Below are 19,259 nucleotides of genomic sequence, written 5' to 3'. Positions count from 1 at the left end.
GGAAAAAAATGTCACTGGGGAGAAATTATGTAAATTAATATTGTTCTTAAATTTATGTGACAGAAAGATTTGTGAATATAAGTAAAAATGTGTTCCATGATTTTTCAAAATCATTTACAGTCTCCATAATCTTCCCTTCTTTAATGTGCATTCTTCATAATGTTAATCAAGAGCAATACATGTTGTGTTACAACAATGTTTGCGTCTAACCAAGCAACTTGAGCCATAAATCAGTCATAGCTTAATCAACAGAATCTTGGCTTAACTGGGGATTTGCAGTTCAATAGACTGTTCTAAATTATAGTACATCACAAATCTAATAATTTTAAAAAAGGGGCATTTTTAATGATCATTTGACAGAAGTTTCAGTTGACTCATTAAAGAGGTAGCCTAGAGCTTTATAATCTCTAAATAATAATGGTTGGTCTTTATCACAGACAAATAGAAAATAATAAGCACAGTTTCTTTTTATGTAATTTTCTTCTTTTGCAAAACTCAGATACTTTACCTGCATTATATAAAGGTTAATGGTAACTTTTATACCAACTACACACAAACTTTTCCTTTTTTTTTTTTAGGAAGTACCAGGGATTTAACCCCGGACCTCGACACTGGAAGCAGGCACTCAACCCCCAAGCTACATCCATTTCCCCACTGAAACTTTTTATGAGTGATTTCTCAAGGTCATAGAGCAAGTCTCTGGTGAGACAGGAATGGAATTCATGACCTTTGACTACCAGAAGTTTTCTACCCACACTTGAAAATTCCTTTTCTATAAGTGTAATTTATATGCTCATTTGAGAAAACTGCAAAGTTTCATCCCATTGGGGGGTGAGGGTGGAGCGTGGTGCAGTGGGAGTGGTTTTCCTGTCACATCAGTTGCCACACTAGTACTTAAAATTTACAAAGTGGTTTTCACCTACATTATCTCATTTTATCCTCATGACAGCCCTCTATTATTTCTCCCATTTTACAGATTAAAAAACTGAGGCTCTGATAGGTTAAGAAATTTGAACAAGGTCATCCAGAGTTAGTAAACAGGAGAGCCTGACTTAAACCCAAATATATCTGCCACTTAAATAAGTCCTGATACCTAGATGTAAAATTTTAGTGGATACCTGATTATGAAATGAAGGATTTTTTTTACATTGTTTTTATTTCTTTTTTTTTTTTTTTTTTTTGCAGTAAATGGTTACCATTTAGGTTTGTGGGCTTGTTTTTTAGGGGGCAAGGTTGTTTTTTGTTATGAGTTTGCTTATTAACTTCAAAATAAAGAGAGGATACTATTACAAAACATAGAATTTGAAAGAAACAGACTTTTGTGCATTTTCCTCTTTTAATTTCAAATATGTGGAGGGGGCTTTTTATTGCAATGCTTGGTTGAAAGGTATATAGTGTGTGTGGATATATAAAATAGTGACTATATATCTACATACAATATACACACATACATCACAGCCAGGAATTACTAGGAAAACCATATAATGACAAGCATATATAAGATAATTCCTTGCTGTCTAACTAGCAGATACGATAGTGGTAGGATAAACTGTAAGCTTCTGCAGTCTCTGATGAGGGTGGGAAGTTTCCCCAAAGCTCTCCAAATTTTCCCTCTCCCTCTTCCATGCAGGATTAGAACAGCAAGGGCTTTCCGTACCTAGAAAGCAATACTACTATCTGGACCGGTTCAATTAGTACACTAATAGACATTCAAAAATATATAACATGAGATTAGCAACAAAAGAAAAATACAGCATTACAGGAAGAAAGACTTTTTACCAGAGGAGAATGCTTTGGGTGAATATCCTATAATACTGCCAGACCGAAACAAATTTTTATGGCGCAATATGACTACTCAAGTAGTCGCTTTTATGACAACAAACACCCAAAACCGAAAAATCCTTTTGCAACATAATTACTGAGAATATATAGAGAAAGTAACCATTTAATCCACAGCATGTGTTCTCTACCACAAGCACTCAATAACTGACATCAACTGGGGTGTGGCCACTCCCGGCCCTGAGAAAGGATTCCAGTGGGTTGAAATCCGGCAGCTCCCTGGACAGGTTGAGCTCTAGAAACTAAGCAAGTCTGACAGAGCCTAAGGCTGTTGACTTCTGGGCACAGGGCAAGGCCCAGCTGCTCACTAGCATTTTGCTTTTGGGAGGAGTGGTTGTGTAGATGAGTTAAGGCTGCAGTTACAGGGTGTTGCCAGTGATCTAATTTCAATTTTTTTATCCTTAGACTTTGTACATATCTAAGGCTGGGTATTATTTAAGTGTGGGCAGAAAAATAAATGGATAAAAAAGGGAAAATAAAAAAATATTAGGCAAATACATTGGGCAAAAATAGATTATCTCCATTCTACCACCACAAGGTATTTTCAAAACACAAATAGTAGAGGTAAGCAACTGCAGCCTATTTTGGGAATTATTTACACAAATGAAAGCTGTCTTTGAAAAAAAAAAGATACATGTGTCAATTTTGAATAAAACTGCTGTGGGATTTTTAGCTCTCATTCATTAAGCAACATGAAAGCACAAGTGGGGAAACAATATTCAAAAAAAAACTAACTTATCAAATAATTTTGTAGCATTTCTAGTTTTGTACAATAAAAACTATTTTGCATTAGCACAATCTATCTGCAACTAGATTTAAGAAGTTAACACAAGAGGAGGATTGTTTATAAGGAAAACAAACCATTTGGCTTTCCAATTTAATGTGATTATTCTAATGTAATTGAATTCGCATAAATAGGAAACTCCATGTTTTCCATTTTGTACAAGAAAAGAAATGTTCAAGACCTTCCTATATTCAACTATTTAACAACATCACCTCTCCAGGGAAGGTTACTCAATACTTTAGATTAACCAACACTGGCTTGAATTCAAAATGTCCTCAGTATAGGCCCGGGGGCCTCAGCATTTAGGTCTTTGCTGGGTTTAAACACACCTATATTTAACACCAAATTATTTCATTAAGTTGATAACACCATGCTTCAGGACAACAACTAAAACTCATTCAGACGCTGTTAAAAGTCCATATGTGCCTTTTACAGGAGGCAGCAAAGAAGTCCCTGAGGAACACAGACACAGACACACACACACCTATTTTAATGACCAGAACACTACCGATAATATGCTTGATGCCTGCGTGCTCTTCGGAATGAAAGTCGAGCATCCTGATTTGTTATTTCCTTGGCCTGGGGAGAGTTAGTGCACCAGTGTTTGCAAGCCCTTCCACTTCTATACACACACAGGCTGCAGCTGTAGTAAACAAGCACCAGCCAGAGAGTTGCTAAGGTCAAGGTCTCAAATGCTCAATCAGGACCAGTTTTCTCCCAAATGACATTCATTACTTAGAAAGGAACTTTTGGGGGGAAAAAATAATAAGTGTTCACCAGCACAATAGTTTCATTAATAAACAGGAATACAAATTAAGTTTTGCTCAAGTTTCTTTTAAATATGCATTACTAAATAGTAAATAGCTAGAGCATTTAAAAAATAAACAGAAACCCCTCAACAATGTTGTTTACTCGACATAGCTATATTAATGACAGTTTCAGTTCATAAATTATGGCAACTTTATGGGAAAATATTCCAAATTTTACCAGTCTAATTATGTTACAGTAGTTATGAATTAGAAAGATTAACAATAATAAACATCTTTCCTGAATATTTACAAATTTCTGCCAATTCTTGTATGCTAAAGTTTATCTCCAGCCCATAAGGGGCTTAATATACTCATTCTAGGCTCATGATTAACCAAGCTGCAGCAATAAAGATATAACTTACACAACCGAAATGTTTGCCCTTCAACATCCTATTTCTAAGCTTCTAGAGTAAAATCTTCTGGACTAAAAGTATATCCCTTTAAAATAATCTATGTGGCTTAAAAACTGTAAACAAATCTGAACGAGGTCTGCAAATAGCATAGGCTTTTTGGGGGGCATGAGGGAGGTCACTGTTTTTATTAAGTCTCTATTCTAAAGAGCATTTTTTAGAAGATGGTATACACCCACTGTTCAAAGTGACCACTCCTACTGCCATGACAAGATGCTGCCTGCAAAAAGCCACCAAATTTATGTCAAAGCATTTACTTAACTAAACGACTCTATCCTCCAGTAAGAAAAGGGAATGCAGTCGTCTAGGTGGATTTACTGAATGACGTGCATGTGATTGGCAGATGTCTACAGAAGCAACTAGATGCACATGCTCTAAATGTAAATAGAGCTGCCCATCTCCCTGGTGTCACAGGGAAGCTGAGAGAATATTAAAGCTAATTTAAAATAAAATATCCATGTGCATGGCCGAGAATTCTATTAGCCAGTGGAATTGTTTAAAACAATCCACGCAGGATACTTAAACCATCTGTACAGTTAAATTAGAGAGCTGACAATATTAACCACACAAACTGCTTATCCAGATTACTCATTCCGTTGTACTAATAATCTTTAACACAACACAGTCGGCTTGTATCAGCTGAATTAAGGCTATTACTACTAAAGTATGCAAAACTCGAAGCTCAGAGTGAAGGGGGCTGGGAAGCTGCAGGGCATGTAACAAAGGAATTGGTACTTTTTCCAGGCATTCGCCTCAAATGCACTGAGAAAAGAGAACTGTTGAGTGCACCCCACCCTGTTCCCCAAAGATAAAAGTTTTCAAAGTTGGAATAGGCAGTCCCTTACCCCCCCCCCCCCCCCAAAAAAAGCGGGAATGATTCTCCCCGCAAGGGAGCATCTAACATGACACCAACTAATGTCGCGGAGGTCAAGTCCGAGTCCTCGGGGCGAGCTTCCATAAGCCAAGAAGTGGCTCCCAGGCCGGCTCCGCGGGCTTCCCCGCCCGGGTGGACGCGCAAAGTTGCCCCTTGTCAACTCCGGCCGGGGCCCCCGTAATTGAAAATAACAGCCACGGTCCAGTGTCTGGCTACTTCCACGGACCAGGCACTGTAGCAAGTGACAGTTACACATCATTACGACCAGAGACAATAATGAATGTAGCACCAGGACCACTATTCATGCCAGCAGTGTCATCTCCGCGTTAACCCCTTCCCCTCCACGCTCTCCAGCGCACATCCACAGTCCTACAGCCCTACAGCCGCGGTGCGGCAGCTATTCATCCAAACCGCTACATTCCCGGGGGCAAATCACTTTAACAAAACCCCCAGTTCAGCCCTAGTGCTTTATTTTTCATCCTTGGCAACTGTCAGGCAAACACTGCAACCAACAATTTCACTAGGGGTAGAAAAACATCTGAATATTTGCTTAATACACGTTACTTGATAAGTTCTTTTTTAAAAAAAAATTAGGGGAGGGGGGGGAAAGAAACCTCCTTCTTTCTTCTCCACGAATCCGACCAACGCTCCTCGCTTTGCAATAGCATCGCCCTCCCCCGACCCCCTCCCGCTTCTGAACACTTTCCCCTTTTAAGATCACAGACCAACCAAAATGATTTAACTTGAGCAGATGACAGAAGGAAAATAAAACACGTTAAGAGAATACGGTCTGATTTGGGATGGCAAAAATAATAATAGGAAGGGGGTTGTTTATTTTGATAAGAAACGGAATCGACACAGACCTGAACAGAAGCTGCAGAGCAGGAGAAATTGTTTTCTTTCCCTCACAGAGTCCCCCTCTCTCTCCCTTTCTCTCTCTCTCTCTCTCTCACACACACACACATACACACGCGCGCGCACACACTCACTCTCTCGCGCACACACGGCGTCACCCGCGCACACTCACACGCACACTCGCACAGGCAGAGCTCTCAGCTGCTCTCTGCAGTTCTCAGGAAATGAATGGGGGGCAACCCAGGGAACTGTTGTACTTGCAAATGACTTACCCGGATCACATGATGCGCTAAATGTAGGGTGGGCCGGTGGGTGGAGGCTGCCGAGACGCGAGCCCGGGTCTAGCGTGGGGAGCCTCGCCAGGCCCGCATCGAATTACCCCGGGGCCCAGCCGAGGGGGTTGCAAGACGCCGCTTCTCCTCCCTTGCAGCACCGAGCTCAGGAAACCGGAGAGGCGCCGGGGGTGGGGTAGGGTGGTGGGGGGGGTGAAAACACCAAACCCCCAAACAAAAGAGCTCCGGGTCCTCCTCCTCCCCAGAAACAAAGCCCCGCCGCTGCGGGCGAGCCCCGGGGTGGGGCCGAGGGCGGGGGCGGCGGCAGGGAGGGGCTCGCTCAGCAGGCGCTAAGTCGCTTTATTGCCATAAAATGGGGCCCCGGAGCCGCTCCGCCCGAGGATTAGGAGGCGGGCTCTGAGTGTGATGGTTGAAATCCCCTGTGGGAAACTAACCCCTCCCCGCTCGCAGAGGTAGAAGGCAACACCCACTGCCCAGCCCTCGCCCTGCCGCCCGGGCCGCCGGGCTGGGGGGTTGGTCCGCGGCGCCGCCAGCCCGCCCCACCCCGCCCCACCCCTGCTTCCGCCTCCCCTGGCCTCCTTTCTCGGCCGCGCTTCCCTTTCACCTGCACCACCTTGCTGCGATACCAAAAATAATGTACACATGGCCAACGGAGCTTTGTGAGCCCCTGGGTAAGGGGGCCCGCGGTGCCTCGAGGCGAGAGGAACCCCCAGATTTCAACTCGCCAGGCCAGAACTTGCGCGGAGCCGGGAGAAAGTCCCCTCTTTTGTGTCAGAGCGCGCAAGCCAGCATTATTAAGAGAATTCGGAAACAAATAAAGCCCGGAGCCGACTCCCGACCCCACCCCCTGCCGGTTCCCGCCCGGTTGGGGGCGCGCAGGGAGGGGTCCCCGAGCCCACGCAGTCCCCGCGGCTCGCCAGCGAGCTAACTTGGAAAGGTGTGGGCGGAGCCGCCGAGGCTGCGGGGCTGGCGGCGCAGCCACGCGCGGCCGCTCGCGGGGACCGCCCCCGGACGCCGGGCATCGCCCGCGCATTGCAACAATGGGGTGCGCGCGGGGGCATCCCGAGCGGGCGGGCGGGCGGCGCCCTCTGCGCGGGGGCGGGGAAGGGGGATCATTGTTTGGGTTTGCTTCCGAATCCCGGGGCGCGGGGCGCCTTCCGGAGCCAGTTATTTAGGAAAGCAAGGCCAGCTTGCAGAAGGGGAGCAACCCCAGAGCCGCCGAGGCCGGAAGGCTGGGGATCAGCGAGGGGGCACTGGGAGAAGGGGCCCTGCTCCCTGGAGCGGAGCCCCGAGAAGCCGACGGCCGGGAGCAGAGTCCTCGACGCCTGCCTCGGCGCCCCCCTCCCGCTCCGCCTCCGCGCCCTGGGGAGCGGATCCGCGGGGCCCAGGGGCGAGAGGGGGAGGAGGCAGCCGGCGGGGTCCCTGCGCTCCCCGCCGCGGCCTCGAGGGCTCGGGGTCAGCCCGCGCGAGAGGGTGGGCCGGGCGGGAAGGAGCGCCGGCGGAAGCGGGCGGGTGGGGGGTGGGGAGGTAGGGCTGGCGGAGGCGGGGCAGTCATTGATTGAGATTGCGTGTGCCACTTTCTTCCAAACCTAGGTGTGCGCACAGCGGCTCCTTGGCCGGCCGACGCCCCTACCCGTTGCCCTGGAGCCCGCCTTCCGTGGGAAACCGCCTCGGGGACCAGCACCCCGGGCGAGGCCCCAGCGGTGGGAAAGGCAGGAAGGGGAAGTTTGTGTTGAGAGAAAGATCTTCTGTAATGTGGCATGAAGTGGGGTGGGAAGAGAAACAAGGGAGAGGCCGAGAAACAGGAAATGAGAGCGAAGGAAGGATTTGAAGCCAGGAAAAGCCATGTTCTACTTTTGCCTGGCGTTGTGGCATTTTTCAAACTTAGAAAGGCCTGGCCTGGTGTGGAAAACAAAGGCAGGGTATCGCCCGGTGCGTTCGCTGCCTCCTGCCGCGTTTGGTGTGTGAGGAAAATGGAAAAGGTGGTCCGGCTGGAGGAGAATTCCCAGGTCCTTCAAGTCTGGACTGGATGAATCATTGGACCTGCGTTTTCTTAGGCGTAGAGCAGGATTAAGGGAAGGGGGCCTCAAGCGAAGTAGCCTTACACTGGGAAAGCAGAGGGAGGGAGAAGGCGATGCAAGACCAAAGTTGAAGATCTGAGTGCTGCGGGAGAATTAGGAACCCAAAGGGAAAATGGGGCCTGCAGGGTGAGGAGTCGGTCCCAGGGGTGGGGTCTCTGATCCACAGAAAGTTGCTTGGGACGCAGCGCCTGGTCTGATCCTGGGCGTGGGGTGAACAGCCCCTTACACTCCATTACATCTGGATGGAAACATAAGTTTGAAAATGGTAGAGTAGCAACAAATATGCAATGTTTAAAAGAAGAACTTGCCACTCCTAAAAACACTTTAAAGTTCCCCTCTAGGTGGGGCAAGGAGAGGCAGGGAGTGAAGGCGACTTAACTAACGGTGGAAGGATGCTGTGAGAAATTATGTCAGCGTGGCAGTTCTTGTAATAACAGCTCTTTCTTAGAGCTGAGTGGTGAACAGACCATAAATATATTGTATAGCGAGTGTTTCTGCACGTGGAAAAGCAAACTGCACTCCGTTCCTCTGGCAACAGCCACAGGCATGTTGATAGAAGGATGAAAGATAGAAAGTGAAGTTCAAGAACCCATTCCAGAGTGATATCAAAACAAGCGGTAGGTCAAGGTTACTATCTAGAGTCTGGATAATGCAGTTAGAAGAACTTACATTGGGAACAGATGTGGCTCAAACGCCTGCCTCCCCACATGGGAGGTCCCGGGTTCAATCCCCGGGCCCCCGTACCTCAAAAAAAGTGGGGGGAGGAGAGGGAGGACTTAAATATTAGGAAAAATTTTTGCAAGTTAAAAAAAAAAATAGAGATGGGTAAGTTTTAAGAATGGAAATGTTAGATTAAGGACATTTCCCAGATTTAAAGAGGGAAAAGAAAAAGGTTTATAAGGGAGAATCTCCTCGTATGAGTTGAGAATGGCTGTGAAAGTACAAAGTCAGTGAATAAAGAAGCATGGATATTTGTTGGGTAGGATGACTTTAGAGAGAGTGTGTGCACGCCTGATACACCTATACACAAAAACACATTTCCAATTGAGCTCATACAATTCTATCTCTGTGTGGAATTTAAACAAATGTAAGATATGAACAGGAGGGGAGAGAGCACAAAAAAGGACACATACCCTGGCAAAGTTATACATATCTTTATGTTCAGACCTTTCTCCTCTCTACCCCCATGTGTATACAGTGACCTGAAAAATCAGAAAATGTAAAGATGGCCAAATTATTCTGCCAACAATATGTCGTTCTGACCATGCAAAAGAATTTGGGGAGAGAAATTACAAAGCCATAGAGTTTAAGGTTTGAAAGTATCTAGAATCCAAAGCTTATCTGATACTTCAGTTTAAACCAAGATCATTTGAGTCGTGGATGATGAGGCATTTCTTACCCACCCATTTCCTTGGCTTTATGTGCTTCATCTTCTTAGTCTTTATTTTTGCCAATATCAAAAGAAGATGCATTAACAAAGTAAGAGGGGGAAGGTTGGTATTGGGAGTTGCTTGTAACATGGTGCATACATTGGATTTTACCTAATAGCCTTGTCCAGAAAAGAGAGGAGCATACATTCCCAAAGTAGATAATATATCTAATTCAATGTAAATGATATAGCAAAATTTATAAGTGGAAGTAGTTACTGTACAGGTAAATGTTACCTACCCATAAACATTTTGCCAGACCTTCCTATACTTAGCCAGTGGGCGTACTCTGTTTGAAAAATCAATGTCAGTGATAGAAAAATCTTTTACAATATTTTTAAGCGTATTAGCTATACCACACCCTAATTTCTCAAAAGTAAAGCCTCATTTCGTATATACGCAAAGTTCTTAAACATCTCAATTAGTGATACCAAAGACTGCATGGATGATTTGACACCCATATAATTCCTGGGGGTGGTTGAGAGAACATCCATTTTCAGAAGTAAAGCTTGTGTTGCAGAAAAGGTTAGTATAACAATTGACTAGAAGTAAAGGTAAAGATGATTCCTGGAGCTGTAACTAAATTAAAAAATAAAGTTCTGATTTCCCTAGGGGCCGGGAGTGAATATGTACAGTTAAGCTTTCAATGCCTGTATTTTTCACATGTCATAATTTGGCAACAATAGTCAACAAAGGGAAAATCTTCCCGTGTAAGTGTGAGAAAGGCATGTAAAAGACATAACAAATGCAAACAGTTTGTGGTATTATACAATTACATGGTAAATATATTTTGATTCGGGTGAGGAGCCGCCTGAAAGTTACGGGGGGTGGGGGCATTCGTTTCTCTGTTGCAATCAGTACAGTTTTTTGATCCTATCAGTTTAAATAGCTCCATTATATCTCTCAGGTGAGTCTTTTCCAAATCCCTCCACAGGCATACTCATCCAGGACTCCTCCTTCCTGGCCTGCATCACCACATGCCCTTTGCAGACCCTGTCCGCTCACCTCTGCCCCTCTGCCCATTAATCAGATTCCAGTCCACTCTTCCCACTGCAGAGCCCAAATTATAGCATTCTTACATGTACAAACTTATAATGATACAAATTAGTTTTGGTACAATACCATGACACTCAAGGGTGTCACGTGGATGTTCCTACCTCACACTTCCACCGCCATGCCACATGGACACCTGCCGTGCCCCATCCATCACCAATGCCTCTCCTCTGCTTGATGATCCCCTTCCATTCCCTCCCGCTTAAGCCTCCAAATATTACTCCATGACACCCCACACACCTGTGCCTATGTCCCATCCCCTCAATAAAAAAAATAATCTCTCTTTCCTTGTTGCTTCTTTTATCTTACCTTGGTATCGTGGAAAGACTATCTCAGCCACTGACTAGCTGATTTTTCATCCTTTTTTCTTTCCACCTCTTTCAATAATATTTCCCACACAAGGAAGGATTAACATTTTTCAATGTGAGATTTAATGGCCCAATAGGCATCCAACAAATGTTAATTCCCTCACTTGTTCTTAAGGTACCTACACCTTCCTACCTTTCATTAAATATTGTTTCTGTGTACATCTTGGCTCCCCTATCACATATAACCCTTTGAAAACAAGGACTGTACTTAATCACCTGTTTAGCCTTCCTACCACCCCACCCACTACTATTTTGCACATAACAAATGATAAATGAATTTCTCTTGAATCAATGAAACAATTACAGTGTATAAAATTAGAATGACACACACTAAGACACAATTTGGAAGAAACCTTGAGTATCCATTCAGATACACAAATAGAAAATAAGCAAAAATTCTGGAATATGTTATAAATACTTCTTGGATGTTATTTCTGGCAACATTCCTCAAGCAGCTTTCTTTCGAAATTAAAAGTTTTTACATAAAGTAATGTACCTAATTTGAAGAATTTTTACTTTATTTCATAGTCTTATGATATTTAATCACTTAAAGTTATTCAGTAAGTTTTACAGCTCTTCGTTCTAGTTTTGTTAAATTAGAATTATGTAGAATTACACTGTATTAAATGAAAATTCAATTTTTCAATATAAAAGGGGAAACCACTGCCTAATTAAAAAAAACCGGTACAAGTTTTTAGGTTGCAAACTTCAGAACTGTGATGTACAAATAGAGATGATGTGCGTTTTTCAAATATAACAAACTAAGGCAGATGAGATTTGAACTGTAGTGATTCTTGATTTTTTAAAATTTTACAAATGAAAATAATACCTCCATGGCAATACTAAATTTAGTTAAAGTGTACATAGTTTACAAAATATCACTTTTAATTTCCTGGTATATACAGGGCACTAAGTATTAAAGATATGTGATGATGGACTTATAAAAAACCTAATGAGTATAATATGAGGTTCAATTTTAAAATACTCTGAGTGAAGTTACATCTGTTTGGAAACATTGTGGGAAAGGCTGCTTAAACTTAAAAGAATCTTCAAAAGATGAATAAGGAAGCTTTTTTATTAATATGAAATATGCATATAAAATAATATATATCACATATATGTTAAGTTCTATTCATGTGGCCCCCACCTACCTAAAAAAAACAACATGCAGCACTACGGCTGTCTCTGGGGTGATCCTCCCCAGTTGCACCCCCTTCTGTCTCTTACAGGGTAACCACTGCCCCCCTTGGGGTTTATATTTTCATTGCAATTTTATGTCAGTGGTTTTGATCTTGCCATAAAGTCTTCATAATCATTTTTTCCATTATTTATTAAACTTATTCTCTCCACCCCATTAGAATTGTTCCCCAATTTTTATTGTACTTGCCTAATATTGAACAGCTTAGCTTCTTTCCTTTAAAAAATATTTCTTTTTGACAGTTTCCCCTAACTTGTGTTACTGAGACAAAGAAGATGAATTTGTTTTTATTGTTCTAGAAACGTACTGGCAAATTATTTTTCAAAAGGTTTTTACCAGCTACAATGACATCATCAGCCACAAGCGTGCCATTTTCCTGTGTTTTTGGTAGCATTGGATAGTGCTTTAAAATAAAAACCCTTCAGTTAGTAAATAAATATAGTTTGAATTTTAATTCTTTGATTGTTAGAGATTGAACTCTATTCTAGGAATATAAATGTGGCATGGGTGGGTAGAATGCTTGGCCTGAATAGAACTGCTATTGCCATAGCCTGGCTGAAATAGGGAAAGCATCTGAACTCAGGCGGGTACAATAGGAAAAGAGTATTAGTACAGCTGTGAAAGACATTACAAATTAAGACTCTCAAATTCAGCGACTCATTATTTTGGGGAGGAGACACGAAAGGGACTAGGAAACTATCACATTTCAAGCCTTAGCAATAGGAGAAAAGAAGTGTCTTAAAAAGTATGGAATTCAGGAGAATTGACTTGTTTTTAGTCTATATTTGATAAATGTGTTAGTCATCTAAGTAGATAATTGACACTACATTTTTGAAGTCAAAGTAGCAAATTAGATAGCTGAGAGAAAATAGACTGAATTGAAACCTGGTCAGAAACTTGGAATAAAATAAAAGTAACAAAAGTAGGATTAGAGAGAGAGGAGTAAGAAAAGAAGGGAAGAAGAGCTCCGTATTTATTAATTAATATTGCTTTCATCTGCAAACAAAGGGAAACCCGAGTAATGCTGGCTTAAGAAAAATGCATTTTTGTCCGCCCCTGCACAAGGAAACAAATCCAAAGGTTGTCAACAGCAGTCCAAGACTGGTGTTTGAGCAAGACTTGGTGCCCTAAGGTGCCAAGCTCATTTTATTTTCCTTCTCCCCATTTTCAATGTGTAGTAAACACCCTTGCCACCACCACAGCTACCCAGTACAGAGAACGAAAAAGACTAAGGGCAAAAGCTAAGTCTGTCTCTTTTAGAAAGTTTCCCAGAAGCGTCACTTGTGGCAGCTGTTGACATTTCATTGACCAGAACTGGGTCACATGGCTTCCCCAGACCAATCCAGGAAAATGGGTGGGGAGATGGGCTCTTAGGTGGAATTTGGGACAGCCACCTAACAGCGCCTGGCTTTCCGCTATATGATTTTGTATAATGTTATAGTCTTAAAGTACAAGCCATTGTATTACTGAAGATCTCTATTGAATTCTTGCCAGCAGATGGCTAAAAAAGAAAAACATACTGTAGGCTTCTAAATTATTGCCACTCTTCTTTAAGGACATCAATTCATAAACTTCTAAAAGGGTTTTGCGATGTTTCTTAACATGTACTATGCCCTTCACTGCGGTAAATAAGTCATTAAAGTACACAAACCATAATATAGTTAATTAGATTAACCCATGTATGATTCACCTAGCACAAAATGTGATTCTGAGCTTATAGCTTTACCCAATTATATGGTCTAGATATGGCTCATCTTTCCACTCCTTCAATTTACATGTCTTTGAATAACAAACGTTAGTTTTTAAAAGTTGGCATAAGCGATCACAATTAGAAAGGTGAGTCTGTAACCTCTCCCCAAACATAAACTGTTAGTATTCCACTTTCAAATATTAGTGAGGCAGCAGTCTAAGTGCTTGTGCCTCAGAACAAGAGAGACCCAGTCAGCTTCTGAGCTTCACTACTTGGTTGTGAGAATTTGGACAGGTTGATCAATTTTTCTTAGTTTCAGTTTTCCTTCCTATACACCTGGGTTTGTACCTTCTCTGCAAGGATTTGAGGACTAATAAGGTATTTTAAAGATTTACTTTATTTATTTATTTCTTCCTACCTCCTCTTGTTGTTTCTGCTTGCCATCTGTTCATTGTGTGCTCTTCTTTTTAGGAGGTTCCAGGAACTGAACCCGGGACCTCCCATGTGAGAGGTCTCAAGCACCCAATCCCTTGGGCTACCTCCACTCCCTGCTTGTTGTGTTTCTCATTGTGTTTCCTCCTTGTGCCTCTTTGTTGCATCATCTCATAGAGTCATCTTGTTACACCATCTTGTTGCATCAGCTCTCCATACCAGTACATTGTCTTGCTTATCTTCTTTAGGCGGCACCAGGAACTGAACCCTGGACCTCCCATGTGGTAGATGGCTGCCCAACTGCTTAAGCCACATCCACTTCCCCAGGCATTTTATCTATTATGCTGCAAGACTGTAAGCTCTCTGAGGCTTGGCAAGAAATATATTTACTCATTCTCAGTTATACCACCAGTGTCCAATTCAAAGCCAGCATACTGCAGGTCCTCAAAACTTTTTGATGGCAGAATAAAGGTATTAATAATTTCTAAAGTGCTTAGAATTGTTAGCTTCTTTGATACAAATAACTTATTTTTTAAATATTAAAATCCACCTAAATACAGTAACCTACTATAATAATAGAACTGTTTCTTTGTCCAGAAAAATAATGTAAAGTAATATGTAAGATTTTTATACTTTAGTTCAATATAATGTTTGGACCCTTCATTCAATTTGTGAAGAATAGTATTTTCCTGCCTTTGGCATGCATCTGTTTGTTTTAAAGATTTATTTATTTGTTCATCCACCGCCCCCCCCCCCGTGTTGTTTGCGCTCACTGTCAGCTCTGTCTGTCTGTTCATTGTGTGCTATGCCTGCTCATCTTCTTTTTTTTAGGAGACATCAGGAACCAAACCCAGGACCTCCCATGTGGTAAGTGGTCACCTAACTACTTGAGCTACATCCACTTCCCGTGCATTTATTTTTTATTAACCTGTTTTCCAAGTTAGAAAACATATAGGAAACAATTGTGGCTTAACCAATTGTGGACTCCTGTCTACCATATAGGAGGTCCAGGGTTCGATGCCCGGGGCCTCCTGATGAGGGCAAGTTGGCCCATGCAGTGAGCTGGCAAACATGGAGTGCCGGCCCATGTGGGAATGCGACCCCGCGCAGGAGTGCTGCCCTGCATGGGAATTCCACCCCACACAGGAAAGCTGCCCCACACAGGACTACCAGCCAACATGGAGAGCTGGTGCAGCAAGATGACACGAGAAACACAGAGGAGAGAAAATACAAAGACGTAGCAGAACAGGGAGCTGAGGTGACACAAGAGAATAATCGCCTCTCACACTCTGGAAGGTCCCAGCATTGTTTCCTGGAGCCACCTAACGAGAGACTACAAGCAGACACAGAAGAACACACAGCAAATGGACACAGAGAGCAGGCAACAGAGGGATAGGAGGGAGAAATAAATAAATCTTTTTTAAAAAAAGAAAACATATAAAGTTAAAGTAATTTAAATTAGATCTATGACAAAACAATTTTATTCTTAAAGTAGACTCTTAATCGATTAAGAACTTTTTTCCTTCCCTTCCTCCCACCCTCTTCCCTCTTTTACTGCTTCTCTTTCTCTTTTTCTCTCTTTCTTTCCTTCTTTCTTTCAAGAGAGAGACAAATTGTGGGTGATTTATCCATTGACGAACTGGTACTCCCAGGTCTTTATTTTTATCTAGTTCTCCAATTAGCTTATTGAAACTTTTATGCAAAATGCAAGTACAATTCCATTCTCAAATCCAGATAAAATAACAGTGGTAATTAAAAGAAATTCACTATATAGCAAACAGAAATCTTCCTTAAAACAACCCTGATGTAGCTCTCACTTTTTTAAACTGACATTTATTATCAAGTTACTATGTGCTATGGACAGTTCAAATCATTTTTCATATAATAATTTATTCAATCTTCACAAGAATCCTATGAAAGTCTGCTACTGTTTTCACCTTATCAGGGAGGGCTTCACCAAACTTTTGAAAATTGCCAGCCCGATCCTACTTCCTTAGTTTATCTTTCTCCATATAGCACTCATCACCCCCTAATACACTATTTTATTTTTTGTTGTTGTTTACCTATTTTCCCCTCTGCATTTATCCCCTCTAGAGTGGAAGCTCCACAAGGGTAAGGATTTCTCTATCCTGTTCACTGCTGCAGCCCATTGTATAGAAATTGCCTGGCATATAGTAGCTACCTAATAAACATTTATGAATCATGTGAATTCCCATTGCACAAAGAGGGAAACTAAGGCTTCTGATGCTTTAAATATCACTATATCCCAAAAAACTACAATTATAAGGATTTTTACATAATTTATCATTAACTATTATGATATAAACCATTTCCTATGTTTCTTTTGGGCATGAAAGAAATAGATAACCTCATTAGGCCCATGAAATGACTGTGGGTCTTTGGGAACTCAACTGGTTTTCACAAGATCATGGGTGGCAAGGAAGAATTTCTGCCAAAATGAGAATGAAACTAGGAAAAGAAAAACCGAATGCATGGCCGTTAAATACTACTACTATATCTGAGTATTTGTATATTATTTTTTATTTAAGTAAATGGCTCATTTTGGGATTAAAATACAGTGTCACAATTTCATATTCCTTTCACACCAAGGACGGCATACTTGTAGTACATAAGGCATTCTTTATTCTTATGGCAATGAGCAATGATATATGGCTGAACCCTGTCTCTATTTTAACTGACTGAGAGAGAAGAATTAGATGGAATCATGATATTTTCCTCCTCCCTTTATGCCTGTTATTTTTACATCTAAATATAAAGATGATAGGTGCTATGAAAAGGATAAATATAACAGAGAAAGTCTATTAAATTATTTTAAAGCTGTTGTATTGAAATACTGTCTTGTTTACAGTTTTCAACTCCACAAATCCTCATCAATTATTAAATATTTTGCTCATTGAATTAAGCAGGGTGATTGTATTTTCTCAGTAGAAAACATCAGATAAAATCTAAGGCTTACTTTTAAAATATACAAATTTATCTATATGAATCAAAATCTATAGCTGTATTACACCTACCTGTCCCACCTTCACACAAAGCAGAAAATATACATTCAATGTTTTTTGAAAAGGGCAAACAAATTTAAGTCCCATTCTTTATTCCATCGAAGCTGGGAGCAGTTATTTTCTATTGCAAAGGGGAAAGTAAGGGAAACATTTCATAGACTTTAGCCCCTGTGTATCCCACAGTTGTGCTTGCCACTGTCCTGCCTGACTCCAGGGGATTTAAAATGACCATAACTGTAGAGGGATGCCAAGGAGAGACTGACTGATACAGCTTATGGTGCAAAATGCCACGTACTGGTTCACCATCAAATTTTAATTACTTTTCTTATTTATACTGCATTTATTGAAATTACTCAATTTAAAAGTTTGGTTGAGTAGTGTTCTATAATAATACCAAATGCTATTAGCATGACTTCTCCCTGCTAGAATTGTTATTCATACGCATGAGTTTGCTGGGCAACAGTCTGAACAAGAAACATACAACTAGGTCTACTGTGAAAACCTAGATGCATGCCATTGGTAATTCTATCTCTTTTTGTGCATGTGTATTGACTTGTGTGGCCATTCATGCACATCTACTGTTGGGATTTGTATCTCTTATAATCAGGTGCTAATAAAAATATTTGTATAATTTAACCAGAGCAATACATATAAATATTGCTTTTATATAGTAACCTATAATCAAGCAGCAAGGAATTAGTTTGCCATTATATCTAGAAGATTTGATGTTAGAAAGGATATACATAATTCTCTGTGGATTTGGCAATAAGACCTGGAATTCAGATTTTTAGCTACTACTTCTGAGTGTAGCTCTTAGATCAGTTTCAAAGGTTAGTAGACATAGTCAAACACGTTTTAAACCTGTAAGGAAAATGAAGTAGATTTCTTACTCTTAGTACTACAAAATCTGAGAATTATCTTCTTATAATAAGCAAGCACACTTAGTTCCTTGAAATTTCAAATCTAAAGGAGGGCTTTATTTTTAACTTGAACATGTTTTTAAAAAACAATTGCTGTAATTATCTTGGAATTTTGTCAAAGTAGAACTCTTTGAAAATTGGTAGGTCCAGATCTTAAAGTGAGTGTAAAGCAGGTACTTAAAGAGCATTAATAGCTAACAAAGCACATCTAAGTTAGAGGGGAAAGAGTTTAAATGGCCAGAGACCTTTGAATCAAAAAGAACATTAAGCAAACATCTTAACCATAGTTATAAATATATCAGAAATACAGACTTTCCCCCTGCTCTATGGGCAGAATGATTGTGCCATGTTGTTGACCTTCACTAAGTCAGTTAACCCTCCTGTAACCTTTATTTTCCCATCAGGAGCAATACCTGCTTGTAAAGGAAATTCTAGACCACAGATCTAAAACAATGTGATTTTATTACTATTATTATCCCCAACAGAAAAGCCGTTCCTTTCTGCAATAATACAGTACAGGCTTGATAAACCTCTGCTACAGATTGTTGCCCCAGTTCTGAAAGATACTGTTTTAAAAGGGTGTGGAACAATAGAATAGCTTCGTACTTTTAAAAGCCAAATCTATTTAGGGTATAAGTTGTCTTTCAAAATAAATGCTTAAATTTATTTCCTGTGTTCATACATTAATAAAGAAGTAATGCTGCCTGACAATGTCATGGGGTTTTTAATTTAGAAAAGTGTTTGCTATTAGTTATTGCATTCTATTTTCACAGTATATGTGTAAAAAACAATATGCTATTTTTACGTACATTTTCTTATTTAATCTTCACAATAGCCAATGAGGTAGGTGCTATCTTCTCCATTTTACTGAGAAGGAAACTGAGACACGTGATGGAGTTTGATAACTTGTCCAAGGTGGCACAGCTAGTAAAATATGGAGCTGAGGTGTGCTCCTAGGATGTGCTCCACACAAGACTGCTGGAGGTAATCTATCAGTGAACATTTAGATGTATAATTGTTGATGGCTTGCCAAGGTTGCCTAGCCTGCGTGTATCAGGTTTGGCTTCCCATATCCCAGAATCTTGTTCTTCACATTAGGCTGACTTGTCATTGAAATCTTTTTTATACCTCCACTACAGCTCATTAATGAGAAGCCTCAGAAAAAGGTGAGTGAACTCTGCCCTAATCTTTTACCTAGAGTCT

General features: G+C 41.2%; 1 protein-coding gene across 5 annotated transcripts in view; it reads right to left on the bottom strand.

The window, feature by feature from the left end:
- Positions 1-6,371, bottom strand: part of KLF12 (KLF transcription factor 12) — a 487,534-nt gene extending 481,163 nt beyond the window's left edge. Inside the window, exon 1 of one of the 5 annotated variants that reach the window (XM_058276583.1) lies at positions 5,844-6,371. The gene's annotated coding sequence lies outside the window, so the exon portion shown is untranslated. The other 4 variants (XM_058276582.1, XM_058276585.1, XM_058276584.1 and 1 more) reach the window with 4 other exon arrangements.
- Positions 6,372-19,259: the final 12,888 nt, after the last annotated feature.

Source organism: Dasypus novemcinctus, chromosome 15, assembly GCF_030445035.2.
Source record: "Dasypus novemcinctus isolate mDasNov1 chromosome 15, mDasNov1.1.hap2, whole genome shotgun sequence".
In the NCBI taxonomy this organism is placed as follows: Eukaryota; Metazoa; Chordata; class Mammalia; order Cingulata; family Dasypodidae; genus Dasypus; species Dasypus novemcinctus.
The sequence above is the reverse complement of the archived record's forward strand: the minus strand, read 5'-3'. Positions and strand labels throughout refer to the sequence as shown.